Here is a 14,512-nt window from a genome sequence, read left to right on the forward strand (position 1 = left end):
TTTCTCGGACTAGTTCTTCAGGATGAAAACCTACAATCTAGTGTTTGTTCGTTGGATCCAGTGATGGCGACGCTTGAACATCGCGCCCTTCCTGAAAGCGTTGCTGTTGAAGAACATCATTATCCTTGCGGTGTCAAAAAATGGTTGGTGCGGATATGGTCATTGTTGTAGTTTGTCGGTAGCATATTTGATCACTTTGGGTTTTTTTTCCTTCCTCGCTCAGGCATAGATTTGGTTTTATATGACTCTGCTATTTTGCCAAGATTTTTTCATTTGTTTGCGGGCGTTGGTGTTGGTTTTGTGCATCTTAGCTATGCAGAGGCCGGTGTATGTTCATTGTGTTTGTATCTGCTTAATGTTAATTTTGAGTCAATAGAATCCACCCTTTGTCGAAATAGCTATCCGAGAGCATCCGGGTGGTCCAGTAATAGAAATATTTATGTAATAGTTTTTACTATAATATATACAAGCTATGGGGAAGTTTCATGATGGTTTATGGTTCATGGTCCATGGACCACCCTGTCCACCCTCTAGGTACACCAGTTACTAGATAGTTTTTTTTAGCGAACTTACTAGATAGTCCGGTGCATATAGTCAAACAAGTGAGATTATGAAAGACCTATAAAATATAGCTCGATACGATCAATTTATCAACCGCTATTAAGGTATTCCTATACCATTTAGAGGATCTATTGACATAGATACATCATATCATTTTTGTACAATCTTTTGTCTCAACATGCATGTCATGGGTCTCGATCGACCAATCAACTTGTATGGAACAACAGAGGTAGAATTGAATCTAGCTCCTGTCAAGAAGAGAAAAATAGATGTGCTTCACGAGTTATAATATTTGTTTATTTCAAGATAACCAAGACTCAACATTTTACAATTATTCATCTACTACTGGAATTTAGGTTTATTTTATCTTCACGAGTTATAAAACATATTTTTTTCTAATTTATTTAACGCCATATGCCATTTATGGAACTAATGCAAAATTTAATTGATATAATTTCAGCAAAATGAAACACAACATGTGCTTCCATCTTTCGGTTCGAGAATTTCACGGGATAGAAATATGGTGTAAGAAATAGGCTAATAAGTAACTCTAAATGAATTGTGGATACATATGTACTTCCCCCGTCCGGTGAAGAGTGTACATCTAGAAATTTTAGAACAAATTATGGAGTTAAGTAAAAAAAATGCATTGGAAAGGTGTGATGAGAGAGAAGACCATGTGAGTGTGATGAGAGAGAAGTATTTTTTTTCTAACCCCCAATGAGCTAAGTGCATGTAGAAATTAAGAAGACCATGTGTAAATTGTTATTGGTCTTGATTACCGTGTGATGAGAGAAAAATATTTTTTTATATTTTAAAATGCATTGGGAAGATAGAAGTACACTCTTTTATGGAAAAATGCTCATTTTGAAGCTAGATGTACACCTTTCACCGAACGGAGGGAGTATCCTTTTGAAAAATGCAAGCACATATGTCAAGTTGAGGACTTAAATACGGATGAACTGATCCCACCACCACAAGGGGTCTAAATATCGAAGCTGCGCTCTGTTGACTTGGCTAGCTAGGGGCGGTTGAATTGGTGAGTGATTGATGGGCCAGCCTGGCTGATCATTAAGATTACAACCCAATTCGATCGACCTCCATCCATTCAAGATGGTGGAACAGTCTTCTTCGTGCTTCGTGGACGGTTCACCACAACCATAAGCAGGTTAGTTCGTAGCAGTAGTAGTTAGCAATTGAGTTTGATTGATCGTGATTCCTCAACAAACGATGAGAACCTACATGTGTATGCACGTGCTTGTCCGGTGAATATGTGTATCGTCTCATCTTTCCTTTTTCATTAAGAACAAACAAGCAAAGTTTCCTATCATTTTCATTAAGAAGGAGAGAGTATTACAAAATTACAGCTGCGATTGGGAAGAATAGATTCTTGATCAGCTCATAAGAAGAGAGCACCGCACCGGGCTCAAAAACCCGCTGCCACCATTATAGTCCTACTCCTCGTCGTAACCTGCCTCTTTCTTCCTTGCGTCTCGTCATAGATTATACTCCATGACCCGCGCATTACTTTCCAGCCATAGCTTCCTGAATCCCACAATGATGACCGATGTGAGGCGTCGCCAGATAAAATCATATAACACGACCAAACCCTGACCAAAGCATATGTGATGGTACAAGGGGCCCTAACCCGACATCACTAAGGAGCAAGAACCAGAATTGTCTCACATAAGAGCGTTGGATGATCAGGTGATTGATATTTTCATGAGCCTGATCACAAGGCAAACAGCCCGGCGGACGCTACATATTCCTTCATGACGCATTTGGTTACTCGCATAGTTTTCTGCCGCTTTGTATACTTGTCCCAAGTGAGCATCCTCTACCGCTTGCTTACTCTCAAACCCTTTGTGGCAATTGTTTTTGTAACTCGCCATTTGTTCATCGCATGCTTCCCGTGAATTGTAAATCCCTGAAATCCTCCCTCTGTGCACCACATATACTTGTCTTAGCATGGCAGAAGAGCAACAATTCAAGCAGCAATCAATGGAGCACAGTAGACATGAAACATAGTAAACATGCACGATCATACGACATAGCAAGTTCATCCTACCACTACTATGATATCATCCTACCACCACATTCAAATGAGGGTATTATCCCACCACTGCTAGTTCGCCATCAGCGTGAGGGGTTACTATATATACTACCTCATCAAAATATACAGGCTAATATCAAGAGCTTATAAAGCCCTAGTTACCACAAAACGTACGTCATCATCGTCATCATCATCGCCGTCGAGGATTATGCACGCCGTCATCACCACCAGAAGGAGCACTAGTAGTAGTGGTTGCCCAACCAGGTCCTGAGCCAGAGCATCCTGTGGGCATCTCCCATGGCAACAAACCCAACACCCTGCTCTTTGTTGTCCAGCAGGTGGCTCAGAGCCGCCATAAGAGCCTCTGGGCCGAAGTCACGTTGTTCCATGACGGCGCTGTAGAGGTCAGGGTGGACGTCGACTGACTTGCTCTCCCTAAACATGGGACATTGATACTGAAAAAACATAGGATACATGGGATTTTTTAACACCAAAATGTAGGCCATGGAGTTATGTTGTAGTGATAACATTTCTTACGTCTATTTGGAATCTATACATACATCTACATGCATACTATTTACATATCTTGTCTTTTTCCTTGTTTGGTTCTCATATTCTCCGTTTCTATGATTTTGCCGAGATAGTCTAGATTTTTGTGGGAAATTGGTTCCTGGGGCGTCAAGGTTGGCATTTTTTGCCCTACCGATCCTGACAAAAGATGAATCTCTTGGGCTAGGTAATTTTGTAGCAATTTTATCTCTTGGAAGAGATTCATTGCCGTAGAATGTAGAATGTATCATCATCGCCATTGGCGAATCAAAATCCTTTTTGTTTCACCTGCACAACTGAATCGAAGTTGTGTCCATGTTGCTTTTGCAAATAAATCTGTAACCTGTTTTCAAAAGCAGAACAGGGGGATTAAACCGCAAGTCCCATGGCATCACAATGCAAGTTTTATCATGGGAATAAAACCCATCTATTGCATGCAGGTAAACCTGGTAATGGTTTGGTCTCAAACCATAGTTTTAATTTGGTTTATTCATTGGGCTGCTTAAGTTTGGTTGTAATGGGCTGAGGCCCTGTTTCAATTTGGTTTGGTCTGGGCTTTAGTAATTAGTAGATTGGTTTGGTTTGGTCTGGACTGAGACAAATCGGTCTCAGACCGGTTTCTGTCTACGTACAAAACCGGTGGAGCAACCAAATCTACCTTACACGAGACGCCGGCCAATACTTCCAGGCCTCTAGTTGGGATAGGGATCGCCGCGCCGGCCGCTGGAGCTCCGGTCGCAGCCTCCCTCACCTATCTGCCGCTGCCGAAGCGCCTACCGACTTCACCGCCGTGCACGCCCACTCATAGCTGCTGTCGTCTCCCAGCTGATGCGCGCCTGGAACCGAAGCTGCACTACCAGAAAATCAGCTTAGGCCGACGGCCTCATCTATGCCGACGGCCCCCGTCGGCATAGATAGACCTATGCCAACGGCCAAGGACAGGCCGTAGGCGTAGAAAAGCCGTCGGCATACGTCCATCTATGCTGACGGGGCCGTCGGCATAGATGAGGCCGTCGGCACCGCTCGAGATACGCCTACGGAGCCCATCGGCATAGCGCAGGCCGTCGGCATATCCCAGGCCCACCTATCCGGTCAGCGCTGACCGTTTGATGACGTTGAACCGACGCCGGCGGGAGGTAACGGCGGCCGTCGGCATAGTGTTGCTGACATCACCGATCCACGTCGTCGACACGTCATTGATCTAAGCGAGGGGGGGCGTTGTGTGGCAGAGATATGCCTACGGCATAGCCGTCGGCATAGGCCTGGCCCATGCCCCTCTGCCACGTCATCGATGTGTGTGCCATGCCACGACAACGATCCGTGGGACTGCAGTGTGCGCACAGCCGTCGGCATACATTTATTTTATTTTTACTTTATTTTAGTTTTTATTTTTCCATAAGATAATTATGCCTTATCTAAAAAATACCCCGATGGTATATCGATTGCCCCCCGTTACGAACGTCGCTATCGCCGTGTCACGGAGGGGGGAAATGGTCGACACGGAGGTAATTCTGGTTAGTGGGGGGATTCGGGGTGTAGCTATGTCACCGAAACATCTTGCGGGTCCCGATGCATATGTGAAAGTGTTCAGGCATGTGTAGACGCCCGTCTTGGGGCTCCGCAGTGTGGCCCCCCCCCTCCACGCAAGGCAGTGCCGCCGTCACTTGGAGGGGGCCAAACCCCGGAGACGCGTGCCACCTCTTCGGACATGCCACCACACCGTACGACATGTATGAGGTCCCGGTGCGACGCTCCGGTGGCATTGCTATCCCCCAGGGCCCCCGTCCCGCCTAACCCTGTAGCGTTTGACCACGGGATCTAGCCCTTTGACTTTGCACGGACGGGCTTTGAGCAGTGGACCTATCCATCCGGTTGTGTTAGATCAGCCCATAGGAACACTTTGGAGCAACATCCGGGCCAGACCCACAGCAAGATCCCCTCCGTGTAGCCCTTACGCACCCGTTTCCCCCCTCCAGGTGCCGGCGGCGGCACCGTCAGTGAGGGGGGGGGGCACACCCCGGAGACACGTGCCGCCTCTTCGGACATGCCACCACACCACCCCTCATGTATGAGGGCTCGGTGCGACGCTCCGATGGCATTGCTACTCCTAGGGTCTCTGTCCCACCTAATCATGTAGCGTTTGACCACGGGATCTAGCCCTTTGACTTTGCACGAACGGGCTTTAACCAGTGGACCTCTCCACCCAGTTGTGTTAGGTCAGCCCATAGAAACACTTTGGAGCAACATCCGGGTCAGACCCACAGCAAGATCCCCTCCGTGTAGACCCGACGCGTCCGTTTCCCCCTCTAGGTGCCGGCAGCGACGCCATCCGTGAGGGGGGGGGGCACACCCCCGAGACGCGTGACGCCTCTTCGGACATGCCACCACACCACTCCTCATGTATGAGGGCCCGGTGCGACGCTCCAGTGGCATTGCTACCCCCCACCAGGGCCCCCCGTCCCGCCTAACCCTGTAGCGTTTGACCACGGGATCTAGCCCTTTGACTTTGCACGGACGGGCTTTGAGCAGTGGACCTATTCATCCGGTTGTGTTAGATCAGCCCATAGGAACACTTTGGAGCAACATCCGGACCAGACCCACAGCAAGATCCCCTCCATGTAGCCCTTACGCGTCCGTTTCCCCCCTCGAGGTGCCGGTGGCGGCGTCGTCAGTGAGGGGGGCACACCCCGGAGACGCGTGCCACCTCTTCGGACATGCCACCACACTACCCCTCATGTATGAGGGCCCGGTGCGACGCTCCGGTGGCATTGCTACCCCTCACCAGGGCCCCTGTCCCGCCGTGTAGACCTCACGGGCGTGGCTGCCGCCGTGGCCCGGAGGAGGGAAACGGCCACGTCGGGCCGACACGGAGGGTATCTTTGGGTGGGTTGGTCCGGGATGGTGTTGGGGGTGCAGCTATGGGCTGGGCTGCGGAAATCAGGTGAAAAGGTCCACCGGACAGACCCAGTCCGGCGCAAGTCAAAGAGTTAGATCCGGCGGTCATCTATGTCAGGGTTAGACAGGACGGGGTACCGGAGGGGGGTAGCAATGCCGCCAGGTTTTGCGGTGGGCCCTACTACGCTTGTGGAAGCATGGTGGCACGCTCAGGCACCCGACACGCGACTCCGGGTTGTGCCCCCCTCACGGGCGTCGCCGCCGCCATGTCTCGGAGGTGGAAAATGACATCCATCATGGAAAGTGGACTATCACGGTGAAACCTTGAGACTATTTTTGGGCGAGGTGATACTATTTTTTACATTGTGCTGAGAGTCACACATATGTCATAATAAAAAAAAATAAAAAAAATTGCAAAGTATCTATGCCGACGGCTAGATTGACACGTGGGACCCAGCCTATGCCGACGGCTAGATTGACACGTGGGACCCAGCCTATGCAGACGGCCGAGCCGTCGGCATAGTGCCACCTTATCCACTCGGCCTGTCTCCTCCTCCACTCATTTCTCTCCAACCGCACCCGACCCCGACCCCTACTGCCGTCGCCCACCTCCTCCGCTGCCCGCTCCTCCCCGCCCGCGCCGCCCCGCCCCGAGCACGCCGCCGCCCGTGCCTCCCCGCCCCGACCCCGCACCTCCCCGCCCCAACTCCGGCCGACCGTCTCGAAGGTGAAAATTTTATGTATTTTTTTAGAAATTTGTAGCTAGTTAGATAGATAGTTAGATAGGTATTTAGATAGTTAGATACATAGTTAGATAGATAGTTATATAGATAGTTAGACAGGTAGATAGTTAGATAGTTAGATAGATAGTGAGATAGGTAGTAAAGAAATTTGGTTTGATGAGATGGTATATGTTGCATATCTTGAAAAAAATTTGGTTCGATGAGATGAATCAATGATTATGACGAATAGGTGATAATGATGATGATGAATATGTGATGACGATGATGAATATATTGTTAATGTTGTTACTTTTTTTGCCTACATGATGCAAAAATAAATGAATGCATGTTTAAATGTTTTTAATATGCTCTATGAGTTGTGATGTTCTAATTTTTTGCCGCGATGGAATTTGCAGGCTTTGTGGTGTCGCATTTCATCGGAGTGACCTTTGTCCGATGTGTTGGTCCCCCTGAGCACCCCTCTGTTGTTCGACTACTTCCTCTACAGCCGAGGGTGAGCTACAAGTCCATCTCCTCCATTTTTTCATATCACTAGATTTCATTCTCAAGTCAATTGGCGTAACCTAGGCGTCTCCCGTCTGAAAGGGTTGCATCGATAAATATGCATTCAATTGCATATTTATCACCGCACCTCTTTCGAATTGTCCAGCGTTTTTCACGGACTGCCCGAGAATGCGTAGATTGGGTATGTTCTCCATGTTCTACCCCATTTCGAGACAGGGTTTCGGCGGCGCCTCCCCATTGTTCTCCGGAGCACATTCTCTCGGCTATTTGCCAAGACGTGTATCTGGAGAACAACGGGGAGGTGCTGCCGAAATTTTGTCTCGGAACGGGGTAGAATGGAGAACGTACTCAATCTACACATCCTCGGGTGGGATTAGGACCCATCTTTACCTATTAGAGATGTAGGTGGATTCAACGCGGTAGAAACTGAAAATTTGATGTGATTAATTTAAGTGAATCCTTAATTATTTTGTGTGGCTTGCAAAAAAGCAGAGGATGGCAGATAGTCAGTGGATGTACCGTGGTTTTATCCATCGGAATCGAGTAACATCAGAGTGGATCGTGAAAACAGATGTGTATTTGAAGGAGATATTCCGTCGTCCAATGAGAATTATGAAGGAAATATGCCCTAGAGGCAATAATAAAGTTATTACTTATTTCATGATAAATGTTTATTATTCATGTTAGAATTGTATTAACCGGAAACATAATACATGTGTGAATACATAGACAAACAGAGTGTCACTAGTATGCCTCTACTTGACTAGCTCATTAATCAAAGAGGGTTATGTTTCCTAACCATAGACAAAGAGTTGTTATTTGATTAATGGGATCACATCATTAGATGAATGATCTGATTGACTTGACCCATTCCGTTAGCTTAGCACTTGATCGTTTAGTTTGTTGCTATTGCTTTCTTCATGACTTATACATGTTCCTATGACTATGAGATTATGCAACTCCCGTTTACCGGAGGAACACTTTGTGTGCTACCAAACGTCACAACGTAACTGGGTGATTATAAAGGTGCTCTACAGGTGTCTCCAAAGGTACTTGTTGGGTTGGCATATTTCGAGATTAGGATTTGTCACTCCGAATATCGGAGAGGTATCTCTGGGCCCTCTCGGTAATGCACATCACTTAAGCCTTGCAAGCATTGCAACTAATGAGTTAGTTGCGGGATGATGTATTACGGAACGAGTAAAGAGACTTGCCGGTGACGAGATTGAACTAGGTATTGGATACCGACGATCGAATCTCGGGCAAGTAACATACCGATGACAAAGGGAACAACGTATGTTGTTATGCGGTCTGACCGATAAAGATCTTCGTAGAATATGTAGGAGCCAATATGAGCATCCAGGTTCCGCTATTGGTTATTGACCGGAGACGTGTCTCGGTCATGTCTACATTGTTCTCAAACCGTAGGGTCCGCACTCCTAAGGTTTCGATGACAGTTATATTATGAGTTTATGCGTTTTGATGTACCAAAGGAGTTCGGAGTCCCGGATGAGATCGGGGACATGACAAGGAGTCTCGAAATGGTCGAGATGTAAAGATCGATATATTGGACGACTATATTCGGACTTCGTAAAGGTTCCGAGTGATTCGGGTATTTTTCGGAGTACCGAAGAGTTACGGGAATTCGCCGGGAGAAGCATTGGGCCTTATTGGGCCATACGGGAAAGAGAGAGGGGCTGCCCAGGGCAGGCCGCGCCCCCCAAGGCCTAGTCCAAATTGGACTAGGGGGAGGGGCTGCGCCCCCTCCTTCCTTCCCTTCTCTCTTCCCCTTCCTTGTCTCCTACTCCTAATACATGGAAGGACTCCTAGTTGGACTAGGAAAGGGGGAATCCTACTCCCGGTGGGAGTAGGACTCCCCTAGGGCGCGCCAGAGAGGGACGGCCCTCCCCTCCTCCACTCCTTTATATACGGGGGCAGGGGGCACCCCATAGACACACAAGTTGATCTTCGTGATCGTTCCTTAGCCGCGTGCGGTGCCCCCCTCCATGATATTACACCTCGGTCATATTGTAGCGGTGCTTAGGCGAAGCCCTGCGACGATTGAACATCAAGATCGTCACCACGCCGTCGTGCTGACGGAACTCCTCCCCGAAGCTTTGCTGGATCGGAGCCCGGGGAACGTCATCGAGCTGAACGTGTGCCAAGAACTCGGAGGTGCCGGAGTAACGGTGCTTGGATCGGTTGGACCGGGAAGACGTACGACTACTTCCTCTACGTTGCGTCAACGCTTCTGCTTCGGTCTACGAGGGTACGTAGACAACACTCTCCCCTCTCGTTGCTATGCATCACCATGATCTTGCGTGTGCGTAGGAATTTTTTTGAAATTACTACGTTCCCCAACAAATTATCCCACCATGCCCCTGAGCGAGATGTGCCAAACGTCACCGTAGAAATCAGATGGACATGAGTGAGCACCTTCGCACGCACGAATATATGCCAAACTTTGACATGCCGCCGATAAACATAGCCGAGCAGGACCGTGGTAGAGAGGAGGTGATGCGACAACGCATCGATGGATATGAGGACGACGGGGTCAGGGACATGCTAGATGATGTCATTATTGCAGAAACGGAAAATGCGACACCTTCAGAGAATGAACCGGAGGAGCCGGAGGCAACCTCAAAGGCCTTCTTGGAGGTCTTGGCCTCCTCGAAGAAACCTCTTTATGCGGGTGCGAAAATATCTCAGCTGGATGCCATCTCGCAACTAATTGCAGTCGAGGCTGAGTACGGCTGTAGCCAGAAATGCTTCGAAGCATTCCTGGGAGTATGGGCTAACAGCCTCCCTGAGGGTCATGAACTGTCGAAAAGCATGTACGATACAAAGAAAATCATGAAGGCACTTTCTATGGATTATGATAAAATAGATGTTTGCCCGAAGAATTGCCTTTTGTTTAGGCACGAGTATGCAGATGACAAGTACTGTAGGAGTGCGGTTCGTCTCGGTACATTGAGGTGGTCGGTGAGGATGGTGAGAAAAAGCAGCTAATCATCCCCGTTAAGGTTCTTTGGTATCTTGATTTTATAAAAAGACTGCAACGCCTTTTCATCACGAAGGAGTCTGTCAAAATGATGAAGTGGCACAAGGAAGGTATAAGGTACAATCCGAAAAAATCGTACATCCATCGGAAGGGGAAGCATGGAAGTCGTTCGATGAAGAATACCCCGAGGAAGCAGCCGAGGCTGGGAATGTCAAAATAGCCATATCAGGTGATGGGTTGAATCCATATGGTATGTCGTCCAATCCATACAGCTGCTGGCCAGTGTTTGTAATTCCGCTCAATCTTCCTCCCAGTGCCCTAATGCAACGGAAGACCATGTTCTTGTCGCTCATCATTCCGGGGCCTGAATACCCGGGGAAGCAATTGGATGTGTTTATGCAGCCGCTGGTGGATGCTTTGCACCATTCTTGGTACTTTCCGAGGTTGACATACGACCGGGATCTGTAGAGAAATTTCTTGATGAAAGTTTGGTTGCACTATTTCATGCATGACTTTCCCGGCTATTCTCTATTCTGCGGATGGTGTACAAGTGGGAAGATGTCATGCCCAGTGTGCATGCAAGCTCTGCGAATGATTTGGCTGAGTAAGGGTGGCAAGTATGTAGCCTTTGACCTGCATCGACAGTTCCTCCCTCCAGACCATCCAGACAGGGAAGACAAGAAGAACTTCACGAAAGGCCCGGTTGTTCATGAAGTAACTGAGATTCCAACATTTTCGAGGGCAGATGTTCTTGCTCAGCTAAAAGCTCTCAAGCCTAAAGGCAAAGGCAAAGGCAAAGGCAAAGGCTTCGAGGATATGGTGAGACGCACAACTGGACTCACATTACCCCCTTCTCGCAGCTTCCCTATTTCAAGGACCTCAAACTTCCTTACAATATTGATGTGATGCACACCGAAAAGAATGTGGCAGAGTCCCTTTTCCACACGATCCTCAACATTCCTGATAAGACGAAGGATAACATTAAAGCTAGAGCCGATCAACAGAGAATTTGTGATAGACCACGTCTGAACATGAAGCCTCCCACAGGCGGTCGAAAAAACTGGTTCAAGCCAGATGCTGACTTTGTCCTTAAACTGCCAGAAAAAAATGAAGTACTTATCTGGCTGAAACAAATTTTGAAGTTCACCGATGGTTATGCATCAAATATAAGTAAGGGAGTCAATCTTTCAACGGGCAAAGTGACCGGCCTAAAGAGTCATGACTACCATGTATGGATTGAGCGGATAATGCCGGTGATGGTTCGAGGCTATGTCCCCGAGCCTGAGCCAGCGCACTAGCACGCCCATGACCAGTGCACAGTCACAGTCCCTCTTTCAGGAGTGGCAATCTGTAAGTATCATTGTTCAATATATCTTCCGATATTCCAATAAATCGGCCGATTTATCGCTTATCCTGGTCTGACCATAAGATAAATCGGTCGATAAATCAACCGATATGGCGATAAATCGGCCGATATGCCGATAAACTGGCCGATTTACCCCTTATCATAGGTCGACCGATAAGTTCCCGATAAGCGATATCCCCAACATTGGTAAGTATTTCCCTCTTATCTTCATTGCTCACTTTATTTTCCGCATTTAGTAGTTTTATGAGTTCCATCATGTCATACTGTAGGCCTACATGGAGTACACACGCCAGGAGACCATGGCGTGGCACGCGGCCTTCCACGCATACCATGAGCAGAACAATCTCCAAATGTAGTATGCTCTTCAGGAAATGGCGGCCGGCAGGGTTCCTCAATTGCAACCGGCAGCATCTCCTCCACCACAACCAAGGTTGCTTACCTTTGAGGAGTTTGTGGCACAGAACGCTGGCCCCTCGCCGGTTAGTTCATCCCCAATCTATTCACTCAAAGCATATCATGCCTTTCAACACAGTCATATATCCCGTTAATATGTCTTTTCAACATCCAGGGAACCGGTGGATCAAGCGTTGGCGGTGGTCTTCGCAGCACTCCTGAGTCACGGACCCTGACCACTCCGATCCACGGAGGCGGAGGCGGAGGTGGAGGCGGTCTTGGCGGTAGCGCTGCCAATAGCAGTGACGACCTAGGCTTCGGCGGTCTTGGCGGGGACGACCTCCGCGGTGCTCGACGTCGTGGCGCTTAAGCCTTTGGGTCACATTGTGGCGGTCTTGGTGGTGATGATACTTATATGCTTGTGAGGTTTCTTATTGTTGTTTGTGAGATTCTTATATGCTTGGTGGTGATGATACTTATATGTTTATACTTTGTGATGCTTCTTATGATGTGTGATGATGAATTTGTTGTGTGATGCTGCTGGGCCAGCTGTTATGTGATGCATATATTTGTTGTGTGATGCTGCTGGGCCAGCTATTATATTCAAATGAATTGAGCTGAAACAAAACAGAAAAAAGGAAAAAAAACAGACAGAAACTATGCCGACGGCCTAGCCGTCGGCATAGATTCAAACTAAGCCGACGACTAGGCCGTCGGCATAGACCTGCTGCGTGAGCTCCCAGTGGCCGACACATGGCAGGCTTATGCCGACGGCCTAGCCGTCGGCTTAGACCTGCCCCAGGGGTGACGCCTGCTTGCCACGTGGCACAACTAAACCGACGGCTAGGCCGTCGGCATAGACGTGCCACGTGGCGAGCAGGCGTTGGTCAGCACTTGACGGCGGCCGCCGTTAGGCGATAACGTTACCGACGGCCAGGGCCGTCGACATAGTTGGTACAGACACCGTCGAGATAGGACCTATGCCGACGGCCTTCCTGGCTACGCCGATGGATATTATGCCGACGGCCCTATGCCGACGGGGGCCGTTGGCATAGGCCTGTCCCGACGGCCAGTCAGGGCTATGCCGACGGCCCTGGCCGTCGGCATAGGGCGCGATTCCGGTAGTGCTGCCGCTGCCTCCCTGCCGGTGCGCCGGCCGGAATCGAAGCTGCCATTGCCTCCACGTTCCCCAGATGCTCCATCCCACCTTGGTCCTCATCCCTCCCTCCGTACCATGTTCTTTTCATTTTTTGCAGAAATTTGGGATTAGTCTGTACAAAATTGGACACAAGCTGTACTAGTTCAGTTTACTGAGAAGCTGTACCAATTTATCCATGGTTTGAGTTTGTGGATTCAATCCAAAATGAGAAACAGTTTGGATTGGATTGGGTTGAAAAAATCTGCAGTTTGGTTTGGTTTGGGTTCTAGCTGGCTCTTTTTGGATCGGTTTAATTTGGATCCTGGGCGTGTATTCATATGGACTGAGCTGGCTTTGGTCTGGATGTGAAACTATTCCCAGGATTACATGCAGGTTGTAGTCACAAGATATCTGGTTGAGTTTCTTGTTAGACATATGTACTGAAAAACCGAAATGAACAATTTCTATATCTATATGGATACCATACTGTAAGCCGAAGCAACAAACCAGCAAAATGGGAAATAGTCTAGAGGCAAAACAGCTACTTCTGGCTTTCATTCAGTTTCCATAACCAAAAGGCGATGATAAAGTTTGTAAGAGCCAACCCCCAAGGATGTTAAAATTATCTTTGGAGCTACCAACCAAAGGGAATTCTGTTTTCTAATTTCCACTGGAATTTGTGTGGGAAGAAACAACAACATTGCCCATCTTCAAAACTTTAGAAACAAATCAAGGAAGAAGTTGCTTGTGTTCTCCAACTCTCAACAACACACGGCCTCATCTTCACCGCTGCTGATTACTTCAACAATTCAGTCCTGCAGCGCTACCCAGACGTTCGCCAATCATCTAGTGGTATATAACTGATGCCAAAGCGTACCGTCTGTGCAAGTAACTGTATGTTTTCCACAACTGCAAACTACACAGAAGGTGGTGCTATTTTCAGATAATGCATCATCTTTTAAGGTCAGCCACGTCCAACCACACAAGGAAGCAAATATACCCATATTGACGGGACATTACAAATAACTCAGAAATGCCCGCAAATAAGCAAAGTTCATATTCTGTGTATCAAAATCTCCTTTTCATTCAATATAACAACTTGCAATTCACAGAACATGCTCTTGTCCTTGGGGCCATCCTTGCAACTTCAACCAGATTTTACATCCGATGCATGTATATATGATACACAGAGCAAAAGTACATGAAGTGAAATTTTTCAACAAGCATGGTTGAGCTGCAATACCATTTCATTGTATAATTGTTTCAAAATTACACACGGAAACGAGCACAGTAGACGCTGAGTTCATCA

Source organism: Triticum urartu, chromosome 3, assembly GCF_003073215.2.
Source record: "Triticum urartu cultivar G1812 chromosome 3, Tu2.1, whole genome shotgun sequence".
NCBI classification, from domain to species: domain Eukaryota; kingdom Viridiplantae; phylum Streptophyta; class Magnoliopsida; order Poales; family Poaceae; genus Triticum; species Triticum urartu.